Source organism: Megalopta genalis, chromosome 3, assembly GCF_051020955.1.
Source record: "Megalopta genalis isolate 19385.01 chromosome 3, iyMegGena1_principal, whole genome shotgun sequence".
Taxonomy (NCBI): Eukaryota; Metazoa; Arthropoda; class Insecta; order Hymenoptera; family Halictidae; genus Megalopta; species Megalopta genalis.
Genome location: NC_135015.1, coordinates 3,573,180 through 3,589,430, shown reverse-complemented (window position 1 = coordinate 3,589,430; position 16,251 = coordinate 3,573,180). Strand labels below are relative to the sequence as shown.

Genomic DNA, 16,251 nt, shown 5'->3' with positions numbered 1-16,251 from the left:
GGAAGAATTTCGAAAAAATGTCTTATGCGAACGAATATTAGAACGTTTTATGCCGTCGTGCGAGTCTCGTAGGCGAGCGAACGGAACGACGGAAGACGCACGTACCTCGTACGCGCTCGCGACAGTTTTGAGGTTAGGTTTGTCACGTCGAGCCTTTCGGCAACAGATGTTCCCGTTTCGTATTTTCGATGCGACAAATTCGGTAGACGGATTTCGAATCGTCTGTCTCGGAACTGTTCCGAAAGATGATTGTAAACTGTCACGACGTGAACGTCCGTAAATCACGAGTAAACCGACGGCACGGCATCGCGCACAGCAATCGTGTCTCTGTGCGACGAGACAGTTTCGACGTGGAAGCACGCTTCGAAAGAGGATCGCTAACGTTCACTGTTCTTGTTTACGTAGTCTAGGCATAGAAAGTACGCGAAGGGAGATTCAGAGCAGAGTGAACGGTAGAGTCCACGTACCCTATGGACGCGAGGGTGTCGCATGAACACTGCGAACGTTTCGGCGAGCTGTCAGCCGAAGAATCAGAACCGAAAGATTCGTGAAGGCGTCGTTTTTGGATAGATAGAGGGGTTATGGAAAGGCGATCGCGTGTCGATCGGACACAGAAGCGAAAACTGAAACAAAGCGAAGCGCGCACCGACGGACAACGGCGAGGGGCTGGTTGCGGTTTTTCGAAGTAACTTCGATGTGTAAAAACGTAAACTCACCTCTCGTTTCTTGGCCAGTGTCTCTCTCTTCAGGGACGGGCCCGACGTTCACGTAGCAGCATGTTCCGTTTATCCCCGGGTCGTCTTTTGCCCGTCTGGTTTGTCGGCCTCTCGTTAGCGACACACAGCCATCTTGCGTAGTGGCTGGCCTGGCTCGGTCGGTTTCGGTACGATGGCCTCCGTGCAACCGACAGAGAGGTGGATAGTCGCGGTGAATAGAGGGGCACGAGAGGGAGGGAGACGGCCAGAGACCGACGGCAACGGGAGGGAGAGTGAGACCGAGAAACCACGGCCCCGACGAAGTGCGTGTCCCACCGATACACGCTCGCGTGCACACCGACGTAGCACCAGCAATGCCACACTGACGCCGCCACCGCCACCACCACCACGACCACCACACACCAGCAGCACCACTACTACCAACACCACCGCCGCCACTGCCACCGACGTGGAGGCACTGCTGCACCTCTCTCACAGTTTTCGCCACTTTTTCGCACGGCCCTCGCCCACCTCCGCGGCGTACATATTCCGTGGAGCAGCCAGCGTTCGCATCCAGAACAACAACAACCTCCCCCTGCTCCGATCCCTCCTCTCCGTCCGAGCCCCGTTTCCTCGAGAGCCCCTCCGGTTATTCAGCAACGACGACGGCCCCGTTATTTACTCGTTCGACGATGACCACCGTCGACGACGTGCTTTCGGTCATACCGTTTCTATCTCTCGTTCAACGTTTCTTTTCTCTTGTCTTCTTGCCTTGTTACTTTCGTGCGTTAACGATGCGCAACCGTCGCCGTCGCCACTGATACTGCTGTTCTTGCTCTTGCTGCTGCTGCTGCTGCTCCCGTTGCTGCTAATCCACTACTGACGTACTGACTGCCCGTACCTGCCGCTCCAGCACGCACGACCGCGATCGGGAGATCGCTCGGGCTCGACTGTCGCACCGCCGCCTACCTTCGGCCATCTTCGGCGATGCTCGACCCTCGGCGCTCACTTTCAGCGCAGGGGCGGGCTCTACCGTGGCCGCGTAAAGCGCCCTGGTCCTAATACCCCCACCACTTGGTAATTCGCAGTGCTGGACAAAGAAAAAGTTCGAATTAAACATAGAAACGTTTCCAGACGATACTTTCTAAGTATCGTAACAGGGTTGGACAAAAAGTAATCTGATTAATAATTAACGATTATAACTCGTTAGTTTCTATAAATTATTGCAAATCAGTTATAATAATTAACGAGTTATAATCGTTAATCAGTGATGAGATTGCTTCTTGCACAACTCTGCTCGTCATGAAAAGGTGACAAATCTTTGTTTAATGACGAGTATATTCGCCGGCAATGTATAATGACTTTGGAAAGTATTCGTACACTTTTTCGATTTTCGACAAGATGTGATTAATTAAACTGTTATAATTCTGTGAACAAGAATCGTACAAGCCTGGACTCATTTTAAAGTTCGCTGCTTCTAATTTTGTTATGCATCCCTCATTTTCTTGTAATATGTTTTCGTATAATATAGCAAATAGCAAATGGAAATTTGGGAGACACGGTCTTTCTTGCAAGTTGTTATGAATTGAAATGTCTTTAACGCTAAACCTACCGCGGTCAAAGTGACCGCTTTCTTATTTTGCAATTCTGAAAAGTTCCGAGACTCTTTCATGGAAAACGCTTGAATAAGTTATATTATTGGAGCAAGTTTTATAATAAAAACTTTACAAATTCTAAATAAATTCGGTCTTCTCACTTTTGTGAAGCAGTACATGCCAGTTAGTATTATTGCTTGGTAGGTTTAGTGTTAAAGCTACATTGGAAAATTTTATTCCAAAAGGATTCCAACGTAGATTTAAGGATTCGATCCTTCCCCTTATAAAGACCTCTCCAGTTTGGTGTACGAATTTTTATAATGATTTTATTGAATTTTGAATGACAAGTGTACTGCTTATTTTACAGTATAGATTCTTATTTCACGTATACTCAAATACACGTGTACACGTGAACTTCGTATGCACGTACTTCAGTACGTGTTATATTAAGAACACGTGCATCCGTGAATTATTTCACGTATATTTAAATGCACGTGTAGTGTTTCAAGAGTATTTAGTTACACGTATACAGCAAACGTAGAAAACAAACTCGCATCACGAGAAAATAAGTTACGCAAGGAGTGGGATAGGTGAGGCATGCATGTATGTGTAACAAAATACACATGAATTAATACACGTGTATTTAAACATACGTGAAATAATTCACGGATACACGTGCACTTCGAATACACGTACTTCGGTACGTGTCATAATAAAGTTTGCTTTGCTGTAATATGAGATTTCCACACGATCGAATTTATCCATTTCTGTTCCATAAAACGTCTAAAAAAATCGTGCACCAAGTTTCAAGAGATCGTTGTAAAGGGTAAAGCTTCAATCTTCAACTCTACGGTAAATTCATCCATGAAAAATATTGTCCAGTGTTTTTGGAGGCGCTTCAATTTGTGGCATCTTTTAGTAAACATGTCTTCATAGTAAAGAGGGAGGAGCATACCTTTGCTATATTTTTTAAAGAAATTTTATTCAGCACTGGCTGCCACAGTGACTCATGTGTGCCAGACACTGACGTATACACGCGCCTTGGCCCGGTGTCCTTTCAGAAACCTATTATCGCACGGATCCCAGCTGCATCTCGGAGATTCGGACACCCGAAAAATATGCAACTGTGCCTCCTCTGCACCGATGCACTCTCCTTTCTGATGGAACAATGTCCAGCGCTTAGCCACGGCAGGTCCCGCTGCACGATTTCGCCAGAAAATTTCCCCGAAATTACATAAGCGGACATTTCAATTTATTTATAAAACGGGCTCGATCGAAGCTGACGTAATAAAGCGAGACTTCTGTTCTGACAATGCCAAAAAACTGTGTTCTTAAGCGCACGGTAGAATTGGGTCTGAACGGACCTAAAATGTAATTTTCTCTTTCAGCTTTCAAAGTTATATCGCAAGTTATATCATACTGTTTATAATTTCATTCTAATAATAAACAAAGATATAAAAAGCCTCCACAAAATATGGATCAATAAGGATCCAGCAATCTCCACCGTAGAACCGTCGAAATAGCTAGAGTTACAGTGATCATTTACTCAAGCGACGACCTAAGGCGGTATTCTACTGTAAAGTGCTTCTTTCGTTAACTGTCTTTGAGATTGCTTATAAAGAAACTGTAACACGTTTCGCAGTCACATTTACTAGGTTTATTTATACTGGTTTCAACAACATTTGCGAACTTTTTGGTTTCAAAAAAAGTAGTTGGCTACTTTAAAACACAGATGAACTTCAAAAAGTTGGTTGCACAAAAGGTGATAGATTTTTAACTGGTATGAGTTTGGCTACTGCAAGAACTAGAGCAAAAGCAATACGTTGACATTTATAAAATGGCGACATTTTGAAAGATCATCGATTTTTCTTAGTGATTTTTCAATATTGGAAGTTTAAAAAAAATATAAAAAGTTTGAATTTTAGGTTGTTTCTAGATCGGGCGATAGACATAAGTATACTGCATGTGCATCTAAATTTTATCCGTAATTGGTCAAGTAGATTTTAAGAAATCATAAAAAACTTAATAATTAATAAATCATGAAAATTTGAAGGAAAACGCGTTTAAAGTTTTGTATGGGGTTTCGTAGATGTATTTTTAAACCTATAATCTTTTAGAAAATACTAAAAAAAAGTCGACTTTTTCAAAGACACACACTAGAATACGCTCTTAACGCCTTTCCGAAATGAGGGGAATCTCTAATTCAAACAACGACATAACTCGTTCTCCCCGAAATAAGGGACGTTTTGGACAATGTAATAAATTGAATGCAGGAATTTCGGGCATCAGTTTTCAAAGTCGGATCGGCGAGCAGCTCGGTTATAAACGGACCCGTGGCCCGATTTCAGGAGCGCTCGGCTCTCGGCGTTTCTCCGCTCGCTCGTTCGCTCGCTCGTTCGAAGCGGAATCTCGCTGACGTCGACGAATGACGCCAGCCACTAATACTCTTTCGGTATTAAACGAGCGATCCGCGAGAATTTGTTTTGTCATTTGCAGAGATCTAGACCGTGGGTCGTCGGGGCAAACGCAAGTCGCGTGCTAAACTCGCTCGGACTCGCGCTCGCCTTCGTCGCTTGTTAATTTTGCAACGTACATGAGTCTGAAATGGTTTCGTGCCGATCGTTTTTACCGTCGATTTTTCGTTCTGCTGTTCTGATCCGTGACAGGATCCGTGACGTTGGAAAAATGAAATTCTATGCGTCTTGCATTTTCCCGTCGCGATCGAATAGAACCGATCCCCGGGCGATTAATTATTAATTAAAGCGATTAATGATGACTAAATCCATTTGCATCGCATAGAAAAATGATACATAATAACCTTCGCGTCAATTTTTTTGTATAGCATTATTTGAAGTGGTTAAAAAGCTGTTAAGTTGGTACATACGAATTGTCGGATTTTTAAATGAATCGTAAACCTTCATATCTTTCTTCGTATTTTCGTTGCCTTCGTGTCTTTTCAATATATAAACTCGGCTTATGAAAAAATTACACAAATATCCACAGAATTCGTACTCATGCAAAACTCAAAATAAATGGCAAAAATAAAGGTTTCGTCATGAGCGACAACAAAACGTAAACGGGGAGACGACGATACACCAATCTAATAATCTGTAATTATTACACTGATAGATTGTCCCCTTGCATTTCCTCTGTGAAAACAAACGAATGGGTTAATACTCTAACTAGCGATCGTGATAATCTTCGATGCGGTCATACTTAACCCCTAACTTTATTGCTCTACCATCATCTTCCTTGGATGGCAAATCCAACTCTATATTTATTGTAAGATATTCTAGTGAGCATTATTGACGTTATGTGGCAGCGAAATATTTATTTTGATGCCGTTATAAAACTTTTGAGAATATGGAGTAACTTGATGTTTAAACTCTAAACATGTATCTAAGATACAATGTAGATTAATGCGTAGCCTATGGGTCTTGTATCCACTTTGACCCAGGACAACAGACTACTGCCAGGATTGCATCTCATTTGGAGCCACTAACATGATCAACATTGATCCCAAGAAAGTAGGTTCAGAAATAAGTCAAACTATGAATGAATCTAGCCATAGTGGTTTAGAAGAAACCCTAGATGTTACCATTTCATTGAAAAATGTTTCAAATCTTGACTGTACCGGCTCCGTCGAGCAATAAAATACAGGCGAAATCGTTCAATAAATATGGTTGGGTGTTCAAAAAGTTTCTGAATTTCCTGGAGAAGCCGCGTTATCAATTAATTTTGAAGACAATCGTCTGGCAAAAAGGTCAAAAGTATTCCTCCTCTCGCGTGACGAGGGGATCGTCGAAAAGCTGTCACGAAGCGAAGGATTTCCTTGCAGGTTCGATCGTCTCGAGGTCGAGGTTACCTTCAAGGATTTATGTTGCGTTCGATCGAGTGATCACGCCGCGAGGATGCGTCGGCGAGTGCGATATCTTCGCGACTACTCCGTCGTACCGAAGGAGCATGTATTAATAACGGTGGGTCTTTCTGCGAGTCGCATAAATAGCGACCGCGTTGCCGATCCACGCATCCGGGATCCGTGTTCGCGTTGATCTTGCGCTTTTTGAAAGCGACCGGCCGATCGATCGCCGAAGATGTTTGCGAAAGTAGGCGACAACGCCGCGAGAAATTTCGGACCCCTGGATTCACAGATACGTACTCTCTGCTTGGCTGTCGGGCCAAGTGAAACCGGATCTTCTCGTGTCGCCAGCCAGCTGAAGATACGGCCTAGCTTTTTTCCCCGCTAATACGAAATCCGTGGCGATCGACCTAATGCTAGCCCGCGAGGTTAATTACCGTATCGCTGGACGGGCTTCCCAAATCTGATTACCACTGAGGTTCCATGAAAAATTTCTGTAATCGCCGGCTTCTGGCGTCGACTGTCGCTCCGAGCTACGCGGAACGCAATAAACGCTAGCAATAATAGGCTCTTGAATAATTTATAGCATTGCTTGTTATTCGTTCAGCCCGATGTGTTTACGCTAATTTCTATTTTCGTAGACTGTTTTATTAAAATGTAAGAGATTCTAATAATAGTAATAATTATAACAGTTCATTCAACAGATTGACGCCATTTAGTATATAATTTATAAAAGAGTATTTTTAAGTACATCATACAATTGGAAGCACGTAAATAAAAAAAATATAAAGAAACATAATAAAACATAAGGATATAAAGGATATAACATATAGGATATAATAAAAACATAAAGATTTAATGTATAAAAATCGAAATTAGTAGAGGAATGGCAAATTATGTAATCCTTAATATTACATAGGCGTTGTATGAAGGATAACAACGAAGAAAAAAAAGTCTAATGATGTCGAAAACTCGTTAAGAATTTTATTGACCATATAGAGTACTGAACTATGAACTACGCTACGAAATTCCGGCACGGGCCAAGGACGATTCTGCATAAATCTAATGTGATAAGACTAGCCTATGTATAACTCTACGCCTGTCAAGTGTCTTCAAGTTGAACGATTGTATTATGTGAGTGTAATCGTGATCAGCCCTCGTCATATTAATGTACATAGAACGAATAGAAATTCGACAGAAACGGTGTTGGATATTTTCTAATCTCTTAATAGATAAGTAATGTTAATGAAGTGACCAAACAACAGAACAGTATTCCAGACGGGAACTCGCTAACGAGCATTAAATTATCCGTAGTGTGATAACATTTAGTACAAATTAAAATCTTTGGGATTCTCGAAAGTCATCGATCGCCCGGTAAACATGACAATAGGGAACCCGTCATGCTTCGACAGGGTCAGAAATCTCTCTAACGTCGCGTCGCCGACGAGACGTCAGCAGCCATCAAAGGACCCTGGTCGTCGACCGTTTCTCGTTTGATAATGCGAATCGGGGAATCCCGGGCGACAATGCGTTCGCTGTGGCACGTCGGCCCGGAGTCGGCTTCGAGGTCTCGGATCGGATTGGGTCCACGGCGACGACCCAGAGAAGGGTGCAATAAAGAGAGTCAGAGACCATCGTGGTACGTCCCACCCGGTGCCCAGGCTGCGTGTGCACCCTACTTAAAAGTCCCTCAACGGTTTCACGGGAAGTGCCTTCGAAAATGGACAAAAAGACCGAACGAACCGTGGTGGGATGGTTGGGTGCCAGGAGGAGGGACGGGTTCACAAGCCCGGGGGCAGCCATTTCTGTCTGAAAATTCACGCGTCCCCCACTGTGGCACACACTGGTCTGGGAATTCGCTTTCTATGGCCAAAATGATTTTAGCGTTGTTTCAAAGATTAAGGATATACATAGTATAATAGGTCGTCGAAATCGTCTGAACACCAGCTAGAACATTATTAAGACTTAATAACGAGTGAACAACATGTATCAACATTTAAAAAATCGAGGTGACCAGTATTTTTTATAAAAAAGAACTTTTTTGCAAGTTTTTATATTCTGGTTTGTAGAAAAGTGAATACTGACCAACTTTTGTTGGAAACAAATTTTTGAAATTGGATACGAGCGTTCAGTGACGAGCGCGCTTAACGCTTGACTGCTCTCCCAGGCATCGAAATACTGTTGGCATCTACAGCTACTCACAGAATTGAGCGTGCGCTTTTTAAAACGCGATAACTATTTTTAAACTGGATTAAGTGATTGAATTTTTTTCTAAAATGCCTTCTTTTTAATTTTGCTGATAATTTGATCGAAATCAGTTAACCCAGAGTCGAGCTACAGGCGTTGAAAAATTTAAAAAACTGCACATTTCTTCCAGTTTTTGGCCAAAATCGTGATAAAACTGCGATTTTTACCATCTTTAATTTCTTGTAACTCATAACAACAATCGTCCACCAATTTCGATAAAATTTTCAGCATGCATATGAGTTACCCAGGTCTACGAGAGGTATTTTTAAAATTTTCGTTATAGGCTCAGATGAAAATGTTAAAAAACGAGAGTTTTTTTATTTCTCTTTGTCATTTCAAGTAATAGTAAAATTTATAAAAAGCATTTTAGTCATCGTCTAGTATACTAGTCTCGCTATCATCTAAAAAAAATCAAGTCACTTAGTCCAGTTTTAAAAAAAGTAATTGCGTTTTAAAAGCTGTACGCTCAATTTTGTGATTTATTAAAATTATTCTGCACATGAAGATTGCAAAAGGTTGCTCCGAAACTTGATATCCCTCTTCTCAGGGATATAAGAAATTATAAAGAAAATATAAGAAATCTTAACAGTTTTGTTTTTAATTCTTATCAAAATTCGAATGATTAAAAATTTAACGCTGTTTGGATATGGATTAAAAAATGATTAAAACTAACGTTATTGACGAATGATTAAAACTAAACCAGCTAAAAACGTTTACTTTGACTTTTGAATTTTATGATTTTGTATTTAGAACGCCGTATCTTATCACAGGATCATTTAAAATGAATAATATTTTGGATTTTGAAGCTTTAAAGGGATCTCAATTTATAGGAAAACAAGCTTTTCCAATATATTAAACTTTTGAAATCGAATTTTGGCCATGGAACTCTTCTTGACCAGACCACTGTGCAGCGGTGCGAAAGGGGTAAAGAGGGTCGGGCACGGCCTGGAAACATAAGAAACGCCGGCACGGCACTCGGCCCCGTTAATATTGCTTGTATTTATCAACGGGTCCTCGTTTGCCGCCTTTTGTTCATTAATTCCTGGACTACCTGTGTTAATTGTCCTGTTCCATCTCGCCTGGGCATTATCCATTATACCTGGATCCATTATATCCGTTTCTGTTCCCGATACGCGGCTTTGTGTCTTCTCCTCCTCTTCTACTATCCAATGCGCACAAACGTTACACTCTTTTGTGCGCCTCGGACACGTAACCTAGGTACTCGGGAATTGTAGTTTTCAGCTTGCAGGTATACACGCCGATCTCCGAGACCAAGCTCAAAGGTGATTTTAATTACTGTCGGATAAAGGATGCCGGCGAGCTTTCTGGACTCGGAACGAGCACGAGTTGACTCAGAGCTTTGCGATCCATCAGCCTCGTCCTAAAACAGGATTCGCTGGTCGATATTTGTGAAATTTCTGTCGATTCGTTCGATATCTTATACGAGCTTGACTCTTGCGGTCGCCTGGATGATGATGACTAGTCCAGATAGTGGACACTAACGATGGAATCAAGTGTACCTCGCAAACAGGTTCGAACTCCGATTGGTTGAATTCAAATCTTGTAATAAGTACATACTGCGAAATGTCAGATGGTTTCGAACCTTTTACGAATACTTTGGCAAACAGAAATAATACTTGCAGTATACATAGTCGAATCTTGGACAAATAGATTCAAAACAAATTGAAATTCTGCGATCTTTCTAATCATTATTTATTTTGCTTAAAAACAATTATTCGATTCTAATTTCCATAATTTGAGTAATACTTGTGAGAGATTTGATTCCTTTCAACATCGAACTATGTGTTCATAAGTATCTTTTCGATACTATGTATATACTCATTTCGAAGTTCGATACTATCTTGAATGAAATTAATACTTTTCAAATGTAAGCATTGAAGCATCATTGCTGTTGGGTAGTAATCAGAATGCGTGAATTGGAACTTCGTTATTGAAATTGACTCGGATTCGACGGTATACATATGTATACAGGGTGTCCCAAAATTATTGTACAAGCGGGAAATGGGGGGATCCTGAGGTCATTTGAAATGATTTTTTCCTTGGTGCAAATGGAATCCGCAGCTTTGTTTACGAGTTATTGACAAAAATCAGTAATCAATGAGAGACGAGATCAGCTGGTGCGAAGCGACCGAGCCAACGAGCCCCCTCATTGGTCACTGTTTTTCGTTAATAACGCGTAAACGAAGCCGCGGATTGCATTTTCGCTAAGGAAAAAGTTACTTCAAATATTTCAAAAAGTTACTTTAAAAGTTACTTCAAAAGTTACTTCAAATTCTTAGGATCCCCTCATTTCTCACTTGTACAATAATTTTGGGACACCCTGTATATTAAACTTGATCACATTCCTAGTGGACACACACCACCTGATAAGCATCATACTGAAACTAGGCACAATAATGGAGATCTACTCTAAGACGCTTTAAACATTGTGCAATACTAATGTGATGCTACAGTCAGTGCAAGAGCTCTTCTAAAGAGGCTTAACAAAGTGTATTAATTGTAAACTTCATCAGTTGTCTTTCGTCCCACGTATAATTATAATAAACAGCTAATTACTGCAAATTCTTGAAATCATTTGTCAGAATGGATTTTCAAACTAAAAGTCATCGAAGTGGAAGTCATACACTGTGTTCCACGTACTGGAAGTCACCTTAATGTTTCCTTTAGCTGTGGTGAAGTAGAAAATGTTTCTCATGCCAATTTAATTGGCATTTAAACATCACATGTTTTGTATACATGTTTCTCCTGTTTATTGTCTTTGACGCTCACAATTGATCGTGAAATTCGTTTTCATCTCGAGGTGCACATAAAGTGTTTACTTTTCTCCTTACTATAGGGTTGGCAACTAAGTAATTGCCGATTTCAGTTATAGGTGTCTCTCACTCCCATTTTTATGATATCCGTAAATGTTATATCATAAAATTATTATTATTATTATTATTATTATGTTGTCTTTATTATCCGTGAATGTTAGCAACTGGACAAATTGAATGCAGCGGTCAAGGAAAAACGACCAGAATTGGTCAATCGTAAAGGTGTCATTTTCCAGCAGGACAATGCTAGGCCGCACACGTCTTTGTCCACTCGGCAAAAATTGATGGATATTGCTTGGGAATTGATGTTACACCTACCATATAGCCCTAATCTCGCGCCATCGGATTACCACTTATTTCGATCCCTGGACAACTCCCTTCGTGGTAAAACTTTTAATGATGATGACGCTGTAAAATCTCACTTAACTCAGTTTTTGGCCGAAAAGGATCAGACTTTCTACGAGCGTGGAATTTTCAAGTTGTCAGAGAGATGGCAAAAGGTCATCGAACAAAATGGAAAATACATTACAGATTAAACTTCATTCCAAGTAAAAAAAAATTTTTTATTTCATTGAACAAATCGGCAATTACTTAGTTGCCAACCCAATATATTACGGCTGACATTAAAATGCATATAGCCACATTACCGACACGAAGTGAGCACCAGGTATAAGAATTAAACATTTCGTGCAAACTCTTCTCTATCATTGCAACTGAGAGGTACGCTCATTAAGTGGCTACACACGTTATACTACAAATAGTTGCCAGTAAAAGCTCATTCAGCAAGACAAAACAACGATTCCTGATCGTAAAATCGCCCGATTGATTGTTACGTCAGCTTTCGGTTGGATTTCCGTTAATCCACCGTGCCTTAATGCCCCATTCTCGTTCCAGCGACCCGTTATTCCCCTTTCTCGAGTCTCAGTGGCGCGACGCGCGTCTTCTTCGAGCTTTCCAAGAAAGCCTGAGCGCCGCGCCGGTCGTCAGTCTGCTCGATTGCGCGTACAAAATCGTCCCCGACGACAAGAATCGGAAAAACACCTCGGACACCGACCGGTTGTTTTGCCATTTCTCTTTATCGGGTCTCGCTGCGCCATTTCTCGCGGCGACTCGTCCTCTTTACCGACGCAAGACCGATCGGGCCGTGTATCGGGATCGAAGAGAGAAGGAACGCGGATTCGAAAGTCGGACGCAGCCGAATCTGAGGCTTGGCGTGCTCGGCACCGGGCAGGTGCATTTCAATTTAAAATCGGCGCTGTTCGATTGTAGGAGGAGGAAGGGGGCTATAGGGATTGTAGTGCTGTGGCAGCTCTGACTATCGTAGTACTGCTATATAGGATCTTCCCTATCAGTTTGATGGGTTTACTGATCATGAAGACTGTCATAGAGTCGAAATAAAATTCTGTTCCTTTTTTCATGAATATTGAAGCATTCGTGTAAATCTATGCTCGTAATAAATATACACGGCGAGTAATTTAACACTTTCATTTTAATTTTTCTCGTACACTACATGTGAAAGAAAAATATTTCGAACGAAAGTTTCTTGTTGTAAAATCGGTACAATCGAGAAATTTCTAGTCATTGTAACAGAAAACTGGCGAATTTGTAATAAGAGCTACGATTCATCGTACACGACTGTCGTGTTAGTCCATGTATGAATCGTTATCAAATGCATGTCACCTCGCACGTGACATTTTACATTAAGCCTGAATGTCTGGCATCCGATAAGAATTAATTACAGTTTCTCTGTCAAACAATTTAGACGTTAAGCGATTCGCGCATTGAAAGTTACCGTATTGAATTTGTTTAAACGTTCTCCGCGTTAGCTCCGCCAGGCAATAGAAAATAGCGTCCACTACCCCGTAGCGTCCCGCCACCCGAAATCCCACTAACAAAAGGAAACGAACTACAGAATGATTCTCTACGGGTCTCGAAGTTCTCAAGTGTGCAGTATTAGAGTCTCCAGCAAGATAAATTACCCTGTACAAGACAAGAATGCATCGAACTGGACACGAGGCTTTGCGACCGAGGAAAACTGAGTTTCCTGCCGCTTTCCCACAGCTTGCTGGCGGAAAACTCGGCAGGATGTAATCGCGAGGCTAGACGGACTCGTTTACGATAAGGGTGGCCAGTGTGCCTAAGCGATCGCGCGTGCCTGTTCGTCGATCGTCATCGTCGATATTGCCGAGAGAAAAAGTCGACGTCGGCGTACCCGCGCGACTCCTCTCGACCCGTCCGCTTCGGATACGAATCTGCCCGGGGCAGGCGCGCCGCGGACGAGATTTTCCACGTGTCACTGGGTCACTGCACTTGCCGTACTGCCCGAGAACGTGAATACAGATCGCTCTCTAAATATCAGAGTACCGCGGCTCCGTATTCACCGGGGCTGAGCCTTGTTCAGGAACGTAACGTCGGCGACGGCAACGACGAGGACCGGCCCGACGAGAGACGAGCCTCGTTTCGTCGCGAGACGAACGGCGAATCGAGCGGCTATGATTTTCGCGAGAGGCCTCTGCTGCGGATGCATCGTTGCGAAAAATCGTTCCCGTCGAAGGCGGTCCTCCTACTCTCTCCTTTTCTCTCTCTCTCTCTCTCTCTCTCTCTCTCTCTCTCTTTCCCTCTCTCCCTCTCTCCCTCTCTCTTTATCTCCCTCTGGCTTTAAAAGCGATCTCTCTCTCTCGCCCGACATCCGCCTACCGTTTCTTTTCCTTCTCGCAATACGAAACGAGTTTCCAACGATTCAATGCCTCGGTCTTGCAAATGTGAAAGTACATTACTGCGGGCTCTGAAAGTCGTTTTGCTCGAAGGTTCGCCTCTCGAGCGGTGGCCCTGGACCGTTCACCGAGAAAAGAATCTCGAGTGAGGACGAGAAGCGCTAGCGGCCGCAGAAAAATTGCCGGGAATACCGAAATCCATCGGACTCAGGTCGGACAGAACCGCGACAGCCGTGGAAATCTGTCGTACGGCTTTCCGGCGAAACCGCACGGTTCGAGTATTTGCCTGATCGACGAGGTTAACTGGTCTCTCTTTCTTGCCACCAGCTCTCGCCGAGGCTATCAATAGGTTAATCCCTTCGTGACCGTAAGTTTCGATTTCCTTTTGGCCGTAGGTAAAGCCAGTCTCACCCAGCCGGCTCTTTATTGCTCCCTGGACCGAATGTATGAAACGATCAAGAGCACTTTCATTACTTGTTTTTATTGTACGATTCTTTATCGCTCCCGGCATTGTCCACTCTTGCTATGCATTATTGTCCACGGTGCCGTTGTTTAACGGTTGTTAGTTCCGTATGGAATGTAAAGCGCGTTGCCATGATCTTGAGGAACACGGTCGGACTGTGGTAGTTAGTCGGAATAGGTGACTATCGATCGACCGCTTCGACAACGGTCTAGTTGCCCCTGAAATGGGGGACCATCGATTTTACCTTTCGCAGGACGCTTTGTTTCACTCGGAAACTTGTGGCAGCCCGTTCTCCGGCTCGGGCGTGGGCTGCGAGCTCTCTCTCTTTGCCCTGGGAGCACTCTCGGTTTGCCCTCGGGGCCAACGCTTTGGAGCAGAGAGTGATGGAGGAGGAAGAATTCTCGATCTTATGGATTCGGCACAGTTGGAAACTCTGGGCTAACTATTTTCCTCTGCCTCTCTGCTTTGGTGTGCTTTCAGTGGGCGTGGCTCCGTTGCTCTGGCTATGAAAAGACCTCGGAGAATGTTTCACAAAGTAATCTCTACCTGTAATTATCTTGGTGCGCGTCGCGATCCTCTGTTTCTATATGTTACTACAGAGAAATGTACATTTTGCTTGTTCTCTATTCAGAGTGCCATGCGTGGGCGTGGCTTCGATTATCTGGCATTGAAAAGAGCTGGGAGAATGTACCACATGGCAATCTCTGTCTTTGTATAGTTGTGTTCGAAAGCCCGTCATGATTTCCTACGCTGGTATATGTTGCGATAAAAAGTATCCTTTCCGTTCCTTGTATATGTGGAGTTCCCTAGGTGGGCGTGGCTTCATTGTCGTCGCTTTAGAAAGACCCAGAGCAGTGTTTCATAGAGTAATCTTCGTCTAGCGTTGTCTTAAATCTGGTCATTTCTATACATATCTCAAAACGTAATCGCGCAGAGTGCTCTGAGTGCACGCAGCTTTATTGCTCCCACGTTTAACGGAGCCAGTGCTATTCTGAGTGGGCGTGGCTTTATTGTTACAAACTCAGTACTCCGTAGAACGAACCGTACTTATATCTCACGTCTACAGAGTGTGCCAAAATTACTGTACAAGCGGGAAATGAGGGACTCCTGAGGTCTTTTGAAGTAACTTTTTTCTTAGCGAAAATGCAATCCGCGGCTTCGTTTACGAATTATTAACGAAAAACCGTGACCAATGAGAGACGAGATCAACTGGCACGAGGCGGCCGAACCAACGAGCAGAACTGGGCTTCGTCCGTCGTGCTTGCATTTTATTGATCATTGTTTTTCGTTAATAACTCGTAAACGAAGCCGCGGATTGCATTTCCGCTAAAGAAAAAGTTATTTCAAATGACCTCGGGTACTCCTTATTTCTCGCTTGTACAATAATTTTGGGACACCCTGTATAAATATCTTGCGATTCTACATCTGACTGCTCTAAGTGGGCGTGGCTTCGTTGCACCCTCGTTTACTAGCACCAGACTGCAACGATCTCTATCTACGACTCGACCAAATCAAACGCGACGGAAAATATTATATTTGAGACCGGAAATCGAAGCTCTGTTACAGCGCCAGTAATTTCGTCCAGGATGGCGGCGGCATATTCCAAGCACCGATCTAATTTCGATTAGCTACCCGTCCGTCCCGATGAGCCTTTAGGAGGCAAACCGTGGCTTCCGGCCATGTGGAAAAGTACTGGAAACGTCGAAAACGCGAGAGGGAGGTGTCCCTCGCTCCGGGAAATATCGTGTGGGCAAGCTTTAAGCGAGTACCGGAGCGGGGAAAAATATGTAGGCTCTCCGTTACGTAAATAGAAGTTTCATTCGTATCGAGATTAACGTCGATCC

At 43.1% G+C, this 16,251-nt stretch overlaps 1 protein-coding gene across 15 annotated transcripts in view; it reads right to left on the bottom strand.

Annotated features, from left to right (window-relative positions):
* The window catches only part of Hipk (Homeodomain interacting protein kinase), an 80,736-nt gene extending 79,083 nt beyond the window's left edge, over positions 1–1,653 (bottom strand). For 9 of the 15 annotated variants that reach the window (XM_076519579.1, XM_076519578.1, XM_076519584.1 and 6 more), the window contains exon 1: positions 717–1,652. The gene's annotated coding sequence lies outside the window, so the exon portion shown is untranslated. Of the gene's footprint in view, positions 1–716 lie in introns of all 15 variants that reach the window. The other 6 variants (XM_076519591.1, XM_076519592.1, XM_076519581.1 and 3 more) reach the window with 1 other exon arrangement.
* Positions 1,654–16,251: the final 14,598 nt, after the last annotated feature.